This window comes from Entelurus aequoreus, linkage group LG08 (genome assembly GCF_033978785.1).
Source record: "Entelurus aequoreus isolate RoL-2023_Sb linkage group LG08, RoL_Eaeq_v1.1, whole genome shotgun sequence".
Lineage (NCBI taxonomy): Eukaryota > Metazoa > Chordata > Actinopteri > Syngnathiformes > Syngnathidae > Entelurus > Entelurus aequoreus.
In genome coordinates, this window is record NC_084738.1 from 30930367 (window position 1) to 30949183 (window position 18817).

Below are 18817 nucleotides of genomic sequence, written 5' to 3' on the forward strand. Positions count from 1 at the left end.
TGCAGCTCCACGCCAAGCGCCACCAGTCACAGCTCCACGCCAAGCGCCACTAGTCGCAGCTCCACGCCAGGCTCCGTTACCTGCTCCACGATGCCAAGTGCCGCCAGCCGCAGCTTCACGACGCCAAGTGCCGCCAGTCGCAGCTTCACGACGCTAAGTGCCGCCAGTCGCAGCTTCATGACGCCAAGTGCTGCCAGTCGCAGCTTCACGACGCCAAGTTCCGCCAGTCGCAGCTTCATGACGCCAAGTTCCACGGCAGGCTCCGGTACCAGCTCCACGACGCCAAGCTCCGGTACCAGTTCCACGCCAAGACCAAGACCCACGCCGCCAAGACCAAGACCCACGCCGCCAAGACCAAGACCCACGCCGCCAAGACCAAGACGCGCCGTGCCAAGCTTCATCGCCCGACGCGCCACGCCAAGCTTCGCCGACCGCTTCGTCTGCTGCACCCGCGCCGGTTTCATCGGGTGCTTCCACGCCTGCTACGATGACGACGCGCCTGCCTCCTCGTCGGCCACGGATGTGGCCACTACCTGGTCGTCCGCCACGCCAAGTGCGTCCACCTCCTCGTCGGCCATGGATATGGCCATTCCCGGGTCGCCCACCTTGTCAGGTACAGCGGCGGTCTTCGCGTGGCCGCCACCTGATCCTGCCCCGGTGGATTTGGGGACACGTGGTCTGGCGACCCACCGCCATGTCCCCCTCCCGCCCTCCCATGGCTCTTGTTCATTTTTTTATGTTGGGACATCTGGGATCTGTCCGTAAGGGGGGGGGGGGCTTTGTCATGTCTGTGTTAATCATGTTTTGGTTGGTTTTTGGACTCTCTTTTTAATTCCTGGTTGCACTTCCTTGTTTTGTTTGATTTCCATGGTCACCCATTAGTTTTCACCGGTCATGTCACGCACCTGTTTCACGTTTGGAGTCACGCACCTGTTTTTAATCATGTCTGTGTTATTTAAGTCTTTCTTTCTGTTCTCTCGTCCTGCCTGCATTGCCTTTATGTCACACCGGTTCATGTCTCTTTCTGACCAAGTAAGTTTTTTTCTATTCATGCCACAGTTAGCGACTTTTGTTCATGTCCTTAGTCTTTTGCCCATGTGCAAGTTTTTTGTTTCATAGTCAAGTTTGTACCTCCGCCTTGTGCGTGTCTTTAGTTTGTTCTTTTTGTTATAGTAAAAAATAAATCCAAGCCTACCTTCACGCTGTCGTCCGGAGCCGTCTTTTGCGTTGGAAGAACAACCCCGCAGCTAGCTGCGACCCCCCCACTTGACAATTTGTTGTTGAGTGGTGGCATATACGGGGAAGCGGGGCTTAGTGTATCATTGATATCAGTGACTTTTATTTTCGTTATGGATTGTGAAGCATTTTTGGGGAATCAATACAATAAGGGGAACATTATTTGTCTTGTTAAAATATAAATGTATATTGGGTTCACTTTTCAGTGTGGCACCCACACGCGGGCGGGCTACTTTTCTACATATATTTTGATACATATATACATATAATTTTAATACATTTACACTAATATACATTCACTTCAACAAATACAACAATAAAAACTCACAATTAATGGAGCAATGTCAAACAGCAGCCAGTACCTCATGGATGAAGAGGATAGATAGGACTACGCTGATACAGCACAGGACCCAACTCTGCCCCTTGACCCTTTCCGCCATCTCACCTGTAGGCCTAATCTAAGTGCAGTTTCTTAGCTGCCTAGCTTACTAGAATCTATGTAATTATAAAGTCCGCACAGGATGCGGCAGCAAAGGAAGATGATGGGGTGGAAGCGGGAGCCGTCCTGGAGCAACTTCTGACGCTTCAACAAAGAATGGATATTCTGGAGAACACTCAAGGTAGCGGTCGACAGCACCCTTAACCGGGAGGATGGACTGAGGGCAGGGATGAAGGCCATGGCTGGATAGGGGAGAAAATATGTGGACACGAAGTTGCAGAGTTTCGACCAAGTTTTCGTAGCATGCCTGCGTCGATGAGATGAAAGGTGGGGCGAGGAACTAAATAATACTCTTGCTAAAGCCCGACGGTTTTGGCGACCAGCTAGCTTCTCCACTCCTGCAGCCACTATACCAGCCAGCAACCACCCACCTGACATATACGTCACCTTCCATATTACACATGCTGTCACCGCCAGACCAGCTATTGGAATGGAATTTCTCCAGTTTGGAGATTCCAGAGGCTCATCCGATGTCACAGTCTTTATTGAACAGTGTGAAAACTTTCTAGCACTCCGCCGTCTGAGCGATGCTGAGCTGGTGGGAACACTCAATGCTGTTCTAAAAGGTTCTGCTAGGAGTTGGTGGTCGGAAGCCTGCAGTAAGATAACCAGCTGGTCTACATTTAAGCAGTCTTTCCTTGAAACCTTTTTGCCAACTGACTATCAATCACAGATTGAGAGGCAACTGCACTCTAACTTTCAAATCCCTGATCAGTGCTTGCGAGATTTTGCGTATGATTATCGTGCCCTTTGCCTGAGGTGGAGACCTGACATGGAGGAAACCAAGATCGTTCACCGCATAGTCAGTGCCTGCAATCCCAGGTTGGCTAGTGGTTTACGTGGCATCGTGACCACATTGGAACAGTTGGTCAAGGTGGGCTCCCTGATTGCACAGGATTGGAGTAACACTAAAGACTATTGGAGTCGTGTCCAACAGTGCAAACCTCCAAGAAGGTCTGGCAAGAAGGTGGAGCAACGTTGCTATGGGCGAACAATCCCTCCTGGTGGTTCTTATTAGCATGCGCGGCTCCAAAGAAGATGGAGTTCTCGACTCCGGATGCACTTACTCACAGTCATTCATTGTGGAAGATTGTGAAGAAAGACGGCGAGGTTCTGGAGCCAAGCGGGATACCAAAGCTTGTCATGACAAATGGACAAGTCAACCAAGCTGTTGGGAAAGCCACCCTACTCTTCAATCTGCTTGACTTCCACGGCACCCTACAGGTTCATGTGATGGCTGCTGGCCACTTGTGTATGCCCTTCTTACTGGGTCTGAACTTCATGACTGCATCACAAATGATACTCAAGCCTCATCTCAGGAAGTATGTCATGCCAGGAACAAAATAATTCAGATTTTACCCCAAAGGCTGAGAAATGCTTCGCTGGAGTCACACTGGTCCCTCCGTTAATTTTTACATGGCCGTAACAGAGGAACCCCAAGTCAACCGGTCTACAATTCCCCTCCTAGAATCTCAACCTGAGGTGGTGTGGCCATTGCTGCAGAAGTGGCCAACTGTTTGGACTGAGACTACTGGGGCTACCAGGGTGATTAAACACAAAATCACCACCATAGAAGAGATGCCTGTTGGGAAGAGAGCTTACAGAGTGTCCAGTCAAAAACAAGAAATAATTGAAGACCAAATCTAAAAAAGATCAGCAATGGAGGGATAGAGCCATTGACATCTCCGTGGGCCTCTCCAGTTGTTCTGACACCTAGGAAAGATGGCACACTACGATTTTGTGTGACTACACGGACCTGAACGCCAAGACCCAGCATGACACATATCCCATTCCCCTCAGACATGAGATCCTGGAGTCTTGACCTGCAAAGCGGCTACAGGCAGGTTACCGTGGATAAGGACAGCAAGCCAAACACTACCATGATCACCCATCTAGGCCTGTACCAGTTCAAAGTCATGCCGTTTGGACTGCACAATGCTAGGGCAACCTGCCAGCACAGACAGTTCTGGGTGAGCTGAGGGGAAGACTCGGTTGTGGGTACATTGACGGCATCATTGTGTTTTCACAAACAGAATAACAACACCTATTCGACCTTGACGGTGTTTTTGCAAACCTGACTCTCAACATAAAGAAATGCCACTTGCTTTAAGATCAGCTCACCTTCCTTCGACATCTAATATCTGGCAAAGAAGAGTAAGTGGATCCAGTAAAAATATCTGCAATTACCGCATATCCTCCTCCCACAGACTTGAAAAGTCTCCAGAGGTTTCTTAGCTTGCTCGGCTGATACCACAAGTTCATCCCCAGGCAAGCCGACATTACAGCTCCCCTAAACCAACTGAAGAAGAAGGATATTCCCGGAGAGTGGAGTCCTACCTGCTAGGCAACCTTCAACCACCTCAAATCCCTGCTGCAGTCACCACCAGTTTCCAGGTTCACTGTGATGCCAGGGATGTGGGCCGAGGAGCTGTCCTGATGCAGTGCCTCGAAGGTGAAGAACGGCCGATTGCTTTTGTCTCCAGAGCTCTCCAAGGAGCTGAAGTACGCTACTCCACTGCCAAAAAAGAGTTCTTGGCTGTTGTGTGGGCGGTTGAGAAGTGGAGACATTTCCTCCAGGGGACAACTTTTGATGTCTTCACGGACCACAGTGCCTTTTCATGGGCATTCAACTGCCTTAAGACATCGTCCCGGCTTACTTGGTGGATGCTGAGACTCCAGGGATAGGCGTTCAAAGTCCACTATAAAAAGGGCTGCTGCAAGGTGGTACCAGATGCAGTGTCGCGCGCAACCTAGTCACCAGAGGGGAAGATTTTCAAAAAATGTAAATAGAGTATTGTTGGCACTTTTATGATGTTGTTTGTTCGGGGGTTTAAAGTTAAAGTACCAATGATTGTCACACACACACTAGGTGTGGTGAAATTAACCTCTGCATTTGACCCATCCCCATGTTCACCCCCTGGGAGGTGAGGGGAGCAGTGAGCAGCAGTGGTGGCCACGCCCGGCAATCATTATGGGCGGAACAGAGGACATCCCACTGGCCCTGCTGTAAGAAGACTTTAATTTACGTATATTTACGAGTGAGAATGAATAATAAAAAATAAAAAAATCCATCCGTCGTCATGTCTTTCATAATGATTGTGAACGATAGGTAAAATTCCCCCCAAAAGTGCAATTCCCCTTTTGAAAGTGAGCTTATTTGTATTTGACATATTCTTAATTTGATTCAAGCAACCTTATTATTAAAGGTTCACGGCTATATTAATGTTGCATCAACCGAGTCATACCAAAGACTATAAAAATGGGACCCATTAACTCCCTGCTTGGCACTCAGCATCAAGGGTTGGAATTGGGGGTTAAATCACCAAAAATGATTCCCGGGCGTGGCACCGCTGCTGCCCACTGCTCCCCTCACCTCCCAGGGGGTGAACAAGGGGATGGGTCAAATGCAGAGGACAAATTTCACCACACCTAGTGTGTGTGTGACAATCATTGGTACTTTAACTTTAACTTTAACTTAACTTTAACATTTATAAAGTTTTTTTCATAACTTACATATTTAAAAAAAGGGAAAACAATCTTTAAACCTGACAAAAGTCCAGTGCCCATGTGCTCGGGGTCCGACACATCATCCCCACTTTGACACTCCTGCCCATCCCTTCTTACAGTTGAGCCCAGAAATGTGTCATCCTATAATCATTACCCATGTAATGCATAAGTTAATCTACTTTATTCAATATTTAGATATGTTAAAAAAACAAGAGCAATTCTCCTCCTTTCCCCGCTGATCTGCTTCTCTGATGAGGGAAACTTCAAGGACTGCTTTCAGAGGAGTCGCTCTCTTGAGACAAAAGTACATGTGCACAGTCACTGACATGAATAAATGAAAAGAAAATCCAGTTAAAAGAATCCAAGTATAAAAAGTACAAGTTGAAAAGTTATTTCAAGCTTCATTCATATTGTAGTCTGCTAAAATAGTGCATGCTAAAATAGTGCATGATAACGCACTTACTGTGGGACTTGGTGTGTGTGTGTGGGTGGGGGTGGGGATGGGGGGTGTAAGAAAACACACAATGAGAGCATGAAGTGTGCTGTGTTTTATTCATACAGATAAATAAACTAGATTTTCCATACAATCAATGATCTTATTTTATTCTATGCCGACAGATTCTACACCTCACAATAAATCACGGACGTAAGCAACCTACTGTGACCTGGGGTTTTGGTCACAGACATGAATATAGAGTACACAAGCCTATAGGCAACATGGGGTACAGTGTTTCTTGCTGCACATCCAGTAAAATACAAAGCATGGAAAAGTAGTCAATCCATAATTCATGACCTGGGAGAATGAAAATGATATCAAGGTACATTGCTGTACCAAAAAGTGCATGTGTGTGACTGTGACGGCTGTATTGACTCACAGACGGGGTGTGACTTAGACATCCTGCCTCCTTTAGTCCGCAGTCGATATTTAGACTGGATATTGAACCGTGCATAGAGCACATTCTTAGCCAGTGTTGGGTTAGTTACTGAAAACCAGTAACTAGTTACAGTTACTAGTTACTTTATTTCAAAAGTAACTCAGTTACTAACTCAGTTACTTACACCAAAAAGTAATGCGTTACTGGGAAAAGTAACTATTTAGTTACTTCTTCTACTTTTTTTTTTTTAAAGCTCCCATTAATGCCCTTTTAGCCTTCATTTCAGTACTGTTATTGCACTGGAGAATAATACAATGTGTTGATCAACTTGACATGCATTTGCATCACTGAACTCTGCTAAGCAATGTGGTCTACATATAACACACAAAGATATGTTTTAAAGGGCCAATTTATTTCAGGCCAGAACAAATTGACAAAACTATAATAGCTGCAACATAACATACATAAGTAACAAACAGCATAATAACACTAACACTAACCACGTTAAACCCAGATCCCGAACTAACAAAGGTCTTAACTCATTCTCTTTCTATGCCACATCAATATGGAATGCACTCCCAACAGGTGTAAAGTAAAGGGCATCTCTATCCTCCTTCAAAACCGCACTAAAAGAACATCTCCAGGCAACTACAACCCTAAACTAACACCCTCCCTTCCACATAATACCTCTTCGGATTGTAAATAATCAAATGTAGACACTTTTTCTTATACTTTCTGATCTCTCTCTCTATGTCCACTACTTGCTGTACATATCCTACCAAGTCAGTCCTACACTGTTTAAATGTCCATTTCTCTGATGATGCAATTGTTGATGCTGATTGTTGATGACTGAAGTGTTGATACCAACCAAACCTAACCTCCCCCCCGCCATATCCCACACCCCGGATTGTAAATAATGTAAATAATTCAATGTATATACTCTGATGATTATCTTGTGTGATGACTGTATTATGATGATAGTATATATTTGATAGTATATATCTGTATCATGAATCAATTTAAGTGGACCCCGACTTAAACAAGTTGAAAAACTTATTCGGGTGTTACCATTTAGTGGTCAATTGTATGGAATATGTACTGTACTGTGCAATCTACTAATAAAAGTTTCAATCAATCAATCAATCAATCAATCAACAACATAGCTGTAAACCTGGCTTCACCTAAGGAAGGCACACGTGACATACACAAGGCCTAACCAGGCAGATTTGAATTGTTGTTTTGGGCAGTAGACGGGATCTTTGATCCAAGACACAACTTACATTTAACTAAAATGTTATTTTCTTGGTGCTCGACAAAAGAAAAGAAGTGAGAATATCTCATACTTGTCAACCCTCTCGAATTTCAGTGCCTCTCCCCGGGACAACCATTCTCCCCAATTTCTCCCGATTTCCAGAGGACTTAAGGCACGCCCCCTCCAGGTCCGTGCGGACCTGAGTGAGGACAGCCTGTCGACACGTCCGCTTGGCCAACCAAAAAGTAACCACAGAACACTAGTGTTCTGTGGTTACTTTTTGGTTGGCCAACGGTTTACGTTGTATTGCGCACCCCCTCCCCTCCCCTCCCCTCCCCTCGACTTCCCACCCACACCCAGACACACACACACACACAGAGCGCAGAGGAAGATTCAGAAGCACGTCACTGCTTTGCTGCAATAAAACACACTCAGATCTTCTGTTTCTAGCCGATACTACAAAAAAAAAAAAAGTAAAATAACGCAGTAACGCATCATGTAGTAACGGTAACTAAGTTACTAAATATAAAAAATAACGCGTTAGATTACTAGTTACCGCCGAAACTAATGGCGTTACAGTAACGCGTTAGTCCCAACACTGTTCTTAGCCCTTCACAAATAATAGAAAACAATAGAAGGCAAGAAGTTTCTCTTGTACATTTTTTTTTTACAGTCGGTTGGCGTGGGGTTGGTCGTCACACTCATATCTCGCCACCGGAGGGCACTGTTTGTCAAATTGTGGTGTGGAAATATACAGCATTCAGGAGTAGAGCTCACCTACATAGTCATTTCTGGAGTAAGATGCTTGAACTTGAGACGAGAGTACTTCTTGTGTTTTTCGTGTCAAATAGTAAATATTCAGCTCCTCTGTATTTGTCTTGTAGGCTTTTATATGATACTTTAAATTGTTTTTAGCTTGCTAACTACACTCAAAGTTTGACGTAATACGGTCGTTAGGGTCCATAAAATACCCCTCACGTCATATAGAAATTCTTATTTTTTACACTTTTCTTTTCGAAAAAGTTATGCGCTGTAGCTCGGCTGCCTGAACCTGCTTGGTGGATCTGCTTGTGCTCTCACATCACAGAATGGGGTTGGCACTACCCACCAGTAGGTTTGGACATCACTGGGTCGATATTGTGTTATTCTTATTTGGTTATTATTCTTGCAGGTAAGAATGCTTGTTTACCAGTACGGGGCACAAAAACATACAGGGCATTAGCTTAGCGTAAAACTAACTGGAACTTAAAGGGTTCAAGAAAGTCCAAGTGTCACAATGAAGCGGCATAACTGTCGCATAGACTAAACCAACACAGCATATGACTGGGAGGGACAGGTCATGACAGTAAGTTTGTAAACACTCCATAATTTGGTGACTCTGTTGGGGGAAAAACGGGTGAAAAGTCGCTGTCCATGTGACAATCGCTCTATATGGAACCTTGAGTTATGCTGGCAAAAATGTCCATTTAGGTTAGTTGTCACATAAACTCATAGAGTCATACATCACATGTACAGCAGGCCTGCAGAAAGATGTTTCTGTTCATGTTACTTGCTCATTTTGATGCATCAAGTTATTATTATATGTCAACTTGTCCATGCAATCAAATTTCTCTTTTTTGTCGATCTTCTGTCTTGGAGATATTTTCCCGCCATGATAACATTGTGACTATAGGCCACTATAGGATGTGGCGATCAAGTATCGGCCGATTAATACCTTTTAATGCTGATTGAAGTGAGAGGAGTGCGGATCAATTCATAAATTGTGTCAATACCAAGAATATTGTCAATATGTGATTGATACTAAAGTGTTGGTCAATATTTGCATTTTCTCAAAACCATTTTTGTTGTTTTTGTTAATGTTTACACATTCACAGAAGGACTTTAAAGGGAAAACAATATCATTTAAATAGTCTTTTTGTTTAGTTATTGTGTATTTGTCATGACGCGGAGTTGAACCCATGTTTCCTCTGCAGCTGCAAGCACCTCTGCTAACCCCTCTGCTGGCAGCATGCGCAGAAATGCCTCTGCTCGCGCTGAGCACAACACGCCCACACAGCAACAAGCCTGCAAACAATCACTTATCCACGCACCTGGACTTGACGAGGGGGAGCGGCATAAAGACCAGCGGACCCGAGGAACCTTTGCCAGAATGTCGCTAATCTTCCCAGTAAGCATCACGTCTGGCATTCCCTCCCCTGTGCTTTGCTCTTTGCTCTCTCTCCGTGTCTCCCTTGTTCATGTCCCTTGTGACTTCCGCAGTGACTGCCTTCCTCGATCCACGACCTCCCTGCTCGGACCCAGACCACGCTGCCTCGCTCCTGCCCTCGACCTCTTGCCTGTTCACGAACTGCCTCTTCGCTTTGCCCCTCTGGACTTGACGAAAGATACAACCAACACTCACAGACAACAACCCCTGGTAACATTTACACTATTAATATTACAAATAGTCTACACTCATTCACTTAGAGTAGCATACACACGCCACGTAATCATCAAAGGTTTGAATAAACCTTGTGAACCGCAGTTGCCGCCTCCTTCCCTTCTCTGTACATAACAGTATTATTGACTCTGTTTTGCTCAAACAAGTGTATGTAGTAAAAGAGAATACGTAAACATGCTTTAAATATTGTGTTGGTATTGTTAACCTGCAGAGTATTTTGGGGACTTTTTTGTCCTTTCAGGTAAATGTTTACTCTATTTTGGCGATAACTTTGGTTATGCTACTCCGAATTTAATTATTTTTCAAAAGAGGGTTTTTTAATGTTCAGATATAATATTTTATTTAGCATTATTTCATATATCAACGATATATCAGCGAATCATCTTAGCTGAAACAAAAAAGTCCATAAGAGATATAACAGTGCATACAAATTTTTTAATTCAGATTTTTTTCTCCTTTTTACTCAACTCTCTTGGTCCTAAATACAAATGCCAAACATGGATGGTGTTGTTTTTATTTTTTATATATATGTATGTACAATATATATATATATATATATATATGTATGTGTATATGTGTATATTTGTATATATTTATGTGTATATATGTATATATCAGTGGCGTGCCATCACTAGAGGCAAGGGAGGCGGGGCTTCACCTGCCATCATGGAAAGAAAAAAAAAAGAAAAAGAAAAAAATAATAATTAAATTGTTATATGTATCCAGTGATTATACTAAAGTTATTTTCCATTTAACTTCACCAGTTTTAGATTATTTTTATTTTTATTTTCACATTTGCCATTCAAATACTGAGAAGAGACGGTGCGGTGATCAGCAGCCAGTTGAGGCACTTGTGCCTCACTGCTGGCCTGCTGTCCAGTGACACCGTATTGCTATATGAATTATATTATACATTTCCATAGTTTAGTTAGCTGAGGTATATAATGTACAGTGTATTTTGTCAACAACTGTATGTGTGTAACGTATTTTTAGTGCTGAGCGATCATAAATCTGCTGCGGAGACACACTGTGTGAGGCTCGTATCATAACCCCGCCTCCTGGTGCCAAGCACCTCCGCCGCAGAATGCACCGCCCGACGGGAGCACCACGGCCACACCAACCAAAGCCCACAACCAAACCCTCCACGTGTAAGACCGAATCCACCCCAAAAAAGTCACTTAACAAGAAGCCAAAAAGTGCAAAAACAACAATGCTCGCGCTGCAGGAGCCGCGAACGACCGCAGGGACACAACATTAGGTACACCTGCACTGCAGGTTCATATGTTTTTAAATTTGACTGTAATGATGCAGTCGTGCCTCACCAGACATTAACCTCACCGCACGCCACTGGTATATATATATTGATTCGAGCAAAAAAAGTAGAAGAAAATGGGATTCCAAAAATGCTTTATATATTCTTAACTTTCTCGTCCTGGCGCTACTTAAATGCTTAGCAAATTATGTATTGTCAATAACACTCATTATATATAAATAGAACAATTTACAGTTAATACATATGATTGTTATGGGTATTAATAACGGCCGATCTTATGTTTGGATAATTGGTGTTTGAATCGGAAGCATAAAACCCTGTTAGGAATATCCCTAGTATTATGGGCCAAATGAGACAAAATTAAAAAACTTTAAAATATTTACTTAAATGTGTCATTGATTAAACAAAATATTAAATAAAGAAATCAATGATAGATTAAATCATGAAATATTTAAATAATGGAATAAATAATGAATGAATTAGATTACTAAATGTAATTTTACATTAAATAAATTGATGAAACATTTAATTGAATGTGTATGTACTTAAGGCCAATTATAATTAATTAATGACACATTTAAGTAATTATTTATAGATGCATTCATTTAATTTTGTCCCATTAGTCACAAGGGTCTTTAAAAGTTTAGTTGGAAAAATACAAGAAGGATACACATTTCAAGCCAATAATCTAAACTTCAATTTAATGTTCGAACGACTCTTGAAAGATGGCTGGATGATGAGCAATTTTACACTCGAGTAAAAAGTGTGACAACCAACCCCGTTCCCCGCTATACATTGGCAGCCAGGCGAATTGTATTGACAACTGAGATGTACATATTTGGTGGTGGTGTGGTGTGTAGCGGCGAGCTGAGCTACATGTCAACCCCAGTGATTAAACACGTGGAAAACTCTCATAATGTGACCTAATGTCACCAGATATTTAGATTCCTCTCTGCACAGAGAAAAAAACACAAGTGTCTACATGTGACATATCATCACGCTACTTTTACATTAGTTTTGGTTCAAACCGTCCTGTCAACACGGATCAAACATCACAACGGCCCATTTACTGCATGCACTGAGAGTCTTGTTTTCTTTCAGTTCATGTCAGTCTGAAGACGGTTTTCGGTCTGCATGATTCTCTGCGAGCAAAACAAAGGAGTGGGTGGACATAAGAGTGGGAGTAAATGATTGACAATGAGCGTATACGCGGGGATTTGGTTTTATATAGAGAGGGGCAATGTTTCAATTTGTGGATATTACTAATAGAGTGCATCCGGAAAGTATTCACGGTGCTTCGCTTTTTCCACATTTTGTTGTGTAGATAACAAAAAAGGATAGAGAGAAAGATGAATGCAGAAATGTACAGATACAGCATGGAAGAAAACCAACGCTTCCCATCCAATCTGATGGGGCGTAGGAGGTGCTGCAAAGAGGTATTTTGGCAAAACTGCCCAAAGATAGGTGTGCCAAAATTGTGGCACCATATTCAACAAGACTTAAGGCTTTAATTGCTGCCAAAGGTGCATCAACAAAGTATTGACGTTGTTTTTTTTCCGAACATACTCATAATCTGTATATGCAATCAAAGTTGCTCAAATGTGATGATCTTGTTAAATATAATACATCAATAATCTTATATAAAGCATTTAACTAATTATTGCCGCCTAACCTACAACGTTTTTTTTTATAACTGGAAAGATTTCAGATATTTCTCATTGCCTAGAGCTCAAACCACTCTTAAACGGTTTTGTGTGTCTGTATGCGGAGTAAAACTATGGAACACTGGACTTGCAACACAAGCACTGCCAAACTATTAATTGATTTAAACTATTATACAAACATGGGGTCTGGTTCAAATAAAGAGATGAGGGTCTTTAATTTGACTTGCTGTTGTACTCTGTCTCATAGAGTTAACATGTGCTCAATGTTTCCTTACCATTGTTGGTATGTTGTCTATTACCACTGTTGCTATTGTTCATTCTTTCTACATTGTTGCTACAAATGATTGTTACAGTGTAATTAATATTGTTACCTGTGGTAATGCCACCATGATAGAACATCTGTATTATAATCCCTAAACAAAGTAACAGGGGAACTCAATGTATTAATCACTGAATGGAGAACTGGGGGTGGGATTAAATAAATTATCTTCTTCTCACTCCCTCCCTTTCAGGCAAAACTGGATCATCATGCTTACATACTGTACATTACCTTTTGCATTATATTAATTTATATTATTACGTCTTGTCTACTTTGTACTTTTTTGTGCCATTGCCTGAAATAAATGAATAAATGAAAATGAAATTAAAAATTGAGCATAGGATCTGACTACTTATTTACATGTATTTTTTATTATTGATAGATTTGCAAAAATAAAAAAATCTCACAATGTCAATGTGTATTGTGTGTAGAATTTTGAGGACAATTGTGAATTTATTCCATTTTGAAAGTACGCCGTAACATAACAAAATGTGGAAAAAGCTCATTACTGTGAAGACTTTTCGGATGGACTGAGGCGGTTGAATGGTGTCATTGAGTCTTCTTGTTGCTGAGAGGTTACATCTGTGTGATGCATCAGAGGGAGAAATACATCTGTGCTTTTTGTGCAGACATTATCGTGACTCGAGTGTGTGTGTGTGTGTGTGTGTGTGTGTGTTTGTGTGTGTGTGTGTGTGTGTGTGTGTGTGTGTGTATTCTTGTATTTCTACCCTTCTTGAGACATCAACAAGGAAAAGTACCTTCCATATGACGACCGGTGAACAAGTTAGGACATAAATCATGGTCCCAATACGGAAAACCATTGCATCTAATAGAGAATGTCTCATTTGCAGCCCTGGTGGTGAAATATGTCAAAATTAGGGTGGTCCCAAAAAGGAATAATTTTTCAAATAGACTGTGTGTCGGTTTTAAAAGTGCTCACCCTCTGGTCAACATATGAAATAACATATGTGTAAGAAATTGAAATGCACCACCTTTGGCCAAAATCAAAAAATAAATAAATAAATAAATGTGTATATAGAGACATACTGTAATAACTTGAAGTAAATAATGAAGATTAAAAACCTATTACAAACAAAAAATTCTCAAAAAAATAATGATACTAAAAGCAGTCTTTTTCTCACAATGTGTTGACTTTTTTCTTATAAAATTGGGAACAATTTCTCATATGCTTTCTGTTTCTGAAATATTGCAATCTTTTCTCGTAAAATTATTACTTCTTGATGTAAAATGATCACTTTTTAATGCAAAATGGTGACATTTGTCATATAAAATTCTGACTTTTATCACAATATTGACAATTTTTTTTGTTGTTCTTGTAAAATCGTGACATTTTTTGAGTAACATTCCGATTATTATTATAATATTGCCAAAATGTCAATGTTTTCTTATACAATTGTGACTTTTGTCGAGTAAAATGTTCAGTTTTTCTTGTAAAATTTTGACATGCGTTGAGTAAAATTACGACTTTTATTATAATACTTCGAAGATGATACGTTTTCATTTTGAAAATGTGACAAACTTTTTTTATATTTGCATAATATGTATATATTGTTAATGTTGTAAATACAAATCTTTATATATCTAGAAAGAAGAATTTGTGTGTGTGTGTGTCTGTGTGTGTGTGTGTGTGTGTGTGTTTGTGTGTGTGCGTGTGTGTTTGTGGCCGATTGTGTAAAAAAACTATTCAGACCAAGTCACATCCTTGCTTTAACGGAATGCGCTGAATTCCAAAAGTACTTCACCATATCACTCATTTCTAATTCAGATATATTGTATTCAAATCTCTGAGGTATCTGTAACATAAAAATGTGTGGTAAAAGTGTGTTTTGTGGGAGACCAGAATGCTTTGAAATATTTAGTTGTTTCTCCCTGCCAAATGTGCTCAACTGTAGTTACACACAATGTCAGACTATATGAAAAAAAGGATTATAATTGACCACGCAGAAATGTGCTTCAAAGTTAACCTGACACTGCAGGATGACCTCATTTACACCGCAGCAAACCTCATATCTACATGGAACATAAGGTCACTGTGCACAAATTGTTTGATACAGCTGAAAAGGGCAATGCTTTCTCTCCAGAACATTCCTAATTAAATCTGCAAAATTTAGAATTACATAAGACATTTTTTTTCCGCTCAAGTTGTTATGGGGACTTTTTAATTTGACCGATGCTCTAATTGGATTCATAATTTTTTCTTTAATAAAGCAATATTTTTTATAATAGAAGGAATATGTATGTGGAGCACAGAAGAACTCAAAATAAGAGCGATTTAGTCAGGAATTGTGAAAAAAGTGCTAGATTGCACAACATTTTCACACGTATCCGCATTAACATGCTTTCATGAATATGCCACATAAACCAATAGTTGAGAGCCACGTAAAAAAGCTGACAACTCAGTACATTTTGTTACAATCATAAACATTTGAGCCAGAATTCAATGGAAGTGAGGGCAAAGTTGGCCTTTTTTAAAAACTTAAATATTTGACAATGCAACAATTTTTTTTTGGGCTGTCCTCAAATAGTTGACGACTCGATTCGGAGGGGTCCGAGTCAACCATCAACCTCGCTGTCGCATCGTCGGATATTAAACCTCCATGGGAGGAAGGCGAGTAAAGGCTGAAGCCCCTTAACTACCGCAGGTGTGTTGGGAGGATAGATCGATTGCGTTCATCTTGTGTTTTTTAAAAAATATTAATAAAATATTATTTTGTGCAGGCAAATATTTTTTTAGAGTATTGATTCTCAAACTGTGGTACTAGTGGTACACAGGCTCCATCTCGTGGTATGGCAAATTATCACTTAATTAAATATTCAAACTGTGTGTAATGTTACAGTGGCCAAAAACATGAAATATGGTTGTTAAATAAAACCTCTGCCTTGTTTTTAATGAATACGTAGGCCTACTATGCTACTGTATTTTAAAGTTGGTCATTATGGTGGTACTTGGAGAGCCAAGTGGGTGTCACAAGAGTGCAATCGCTGCTTCCAGTCATCGGTTCCTGGTGTGACGTCTTGCAATCAGTTGGCGCGTTTTGGCCTTTCACATCTCTTATTATACAAAATCTATTTGTCTGCACACAATTATATTTGACTAATAGTGTTGGGAGGCTGTTTCTACATAGGGGACGTGATCGAGGCTCCGTCAAAACACGAAGCTTGCCGTGCCATCGAGCGCCTTTTGTCGGCCGAATCCCGTGGAAGATGCACATGGCGCCTGCCAGGATGTGCTGAGAGGTGCAGTTCAAGGTTAATGCTAATTTTGCTGATTCACATAAAGAAACTGTTTTCCGACTTTTTTTGGGTCTATTTAATCAAGTTTGATATCCTCTTGGTGCTGCGCCAGATCGAGAACCTCACAAACTGTGGTTTAGCCTTTTTTCTAAAGTGAAAAACGTTTAAAATGTAGTTGTTTGTTTTGTTCATTCGTGCGTACTAGAGCACATCCATGTGACGTCGCTGACCTCCAGTGACCAGTCAGCATAAAGTACAATCTACGGATTAGTATCATCATCATCTGTTTATTTTTCATTAAAAAAAAGAAATAAAAACGCCATAGATTCGACTGATTGTCGAGTTTTGACACAATGTAACAAATCCGATTTGACTCTAAAATCTTTAGTCAAAGACAGTCTTAATCATTATATTATTATATTATATTATTATTACGGCGTGGCGAAGTTGGTAGAGTGGCTGTGCCAGCAATCGGAGTGTTGCTGGTTACTGGGGTTCAATTCCCACCTTCTACCTTCCTAGTCACGCCCGTTGTGTCCTTGGGCAAGACACTTCACCCTTTGCCTCTGATGGCTGCTGGTTAGCGCCTTGCATGGCAGCTCCCGCCATCAGTGTGTGAATGTGTGTGTGAATGGGTAAATGTGGAAATACTGTCAAAGCGCTTTGAGTACCTTGAAGGTAGAAAAGCGCTATACAAGTATAACCCATTTATTTATTTATTTATATTCAAGGGATGCAACAATGAATCAATACAATCGATTAATTTGGTGAGAGAAAAGCTTTGTTGATTTGATTCATCGTTTAATAAGCGTAACTAAAAAAGGTAAATCAAATCTGGACTGCATGTAGTGCCCAGAACTTTGAATATGTGGACATGCTGTAGTTTCCGTATGGCCGCTGCAATGCGGTGCAGAGCGATGGTGTTTTTTTCTATATAATTTTTTTATTGCACACACAATAAAAGTGCAATTCAATGTTGATTAGATGCATTCATCAGACAAATAGCATGAAGGATATGGTGAGCAGAAAGGTTGTTTATTTCAACTACTTCCCTTAAAATACGCATTGAGGCTAGGAAGTGTGTTTTATTCGATTACTTAATTAATCAAACAACCTATTTGATAGATTAGTTGATTATCAAAATAATCGATAGCTGCAGAAGTAATATATTCCAAACATTTGTTAAAATGAAAATAAATACCTACCGTATTTTCCGCACCATAAGCCGCACCTAAAAACCACAATTTTTCTCAAAAGCAGACAGTGCGGCTAATAACCCGGTGCGCCTTATATATGGATTAATATTCATATTTATTTTCATAAAGTTTAGGTCTCGCAACTACGGTAAACAGCCGCCATCTTTTTTCCCCGTAAAAGAGGAAGCGCTTCTTCTTCTACGGTAAGCAACCGCCCCCATAGAAGAGGAAGCGCTTCTTCTTCTACTGTAAGCAACCGCCAAGGTGAGCACCCGCCCCCGTAGAAGAAGAAGCGCGCGGATATTACGTTTCATTTCATTTGTGTGTTTCTGTAAAGACAACAAAATGTCTCCTACTAAGAGACACGCGTACAAGGTTCCACTGACTTTTGATATTCATGTGAACCGCACTGTGGATACAACGGGAGCACGTACGGTGAATATTCGCACCACAGGGAATGAGAAGTCGTCCTACTGTGGTTCTAGCTTGCCATGCTAACGGCCAGAAACTTCCACCCACGGTGATATTCAAAAGGAAGACCTTGCCAAAAGAGAACTTTCCAGCCGGCGTCATCATAAAAGCTAACTCTTAGGGATGGATGGATGAAGAAAAGATGAGCGAGTGGTTGATAGACGTTTACGCGAAGACACCGGGTGACTTTTTTCACGCAGCGCCGTTCCTGTTGATCTACGACTGCATGCGCGTCCACATCATCGATGGTGTCAAAAAACAAGTGAAGCACACCGAAGAAGAATAATTCGAGGGATTTGTGGATGAGTAATAACTTCAGAAAGTGAGCTTTAAATGTTTATTTTGTGTGTTGTGTGACATTAACGTATGAGCAACGTTGAGTTATTGATGTTGCTATTGCTCGGCACTATTTTGAGTGTTACTATTTTTGTGATTGCACATTTGTACACTACATTTTGGTAGTGAACAGAGTTGCTAGAACGCTGGTTTGTAATATAATATTAAAGTTTGACTGACCTATCTGACTGTTTTGTTGACATTCCCTTTAGCGTAGCGTAGGTGCGGCTAATAGCACGGGGCGGCTAATAGGTAAACAAAGTTTTGAAATATTCCGTTCATTAAACGTGCGGCTAATAACACGGGGCGCCTTATGGTGCGGAAAATACGGTAAATATTTGCTTGACTTAAATATTAAAATTCATATGTAATAGCAATAGTGATATATATTCACTGTTACAAGCGGCTATAACTGGGACGTGGCCCTCAATGATAGCAAGTTTGACATCCTTGTGTTGAATACATTTAAAAGGGGAAACGCAATATTGAGGAAA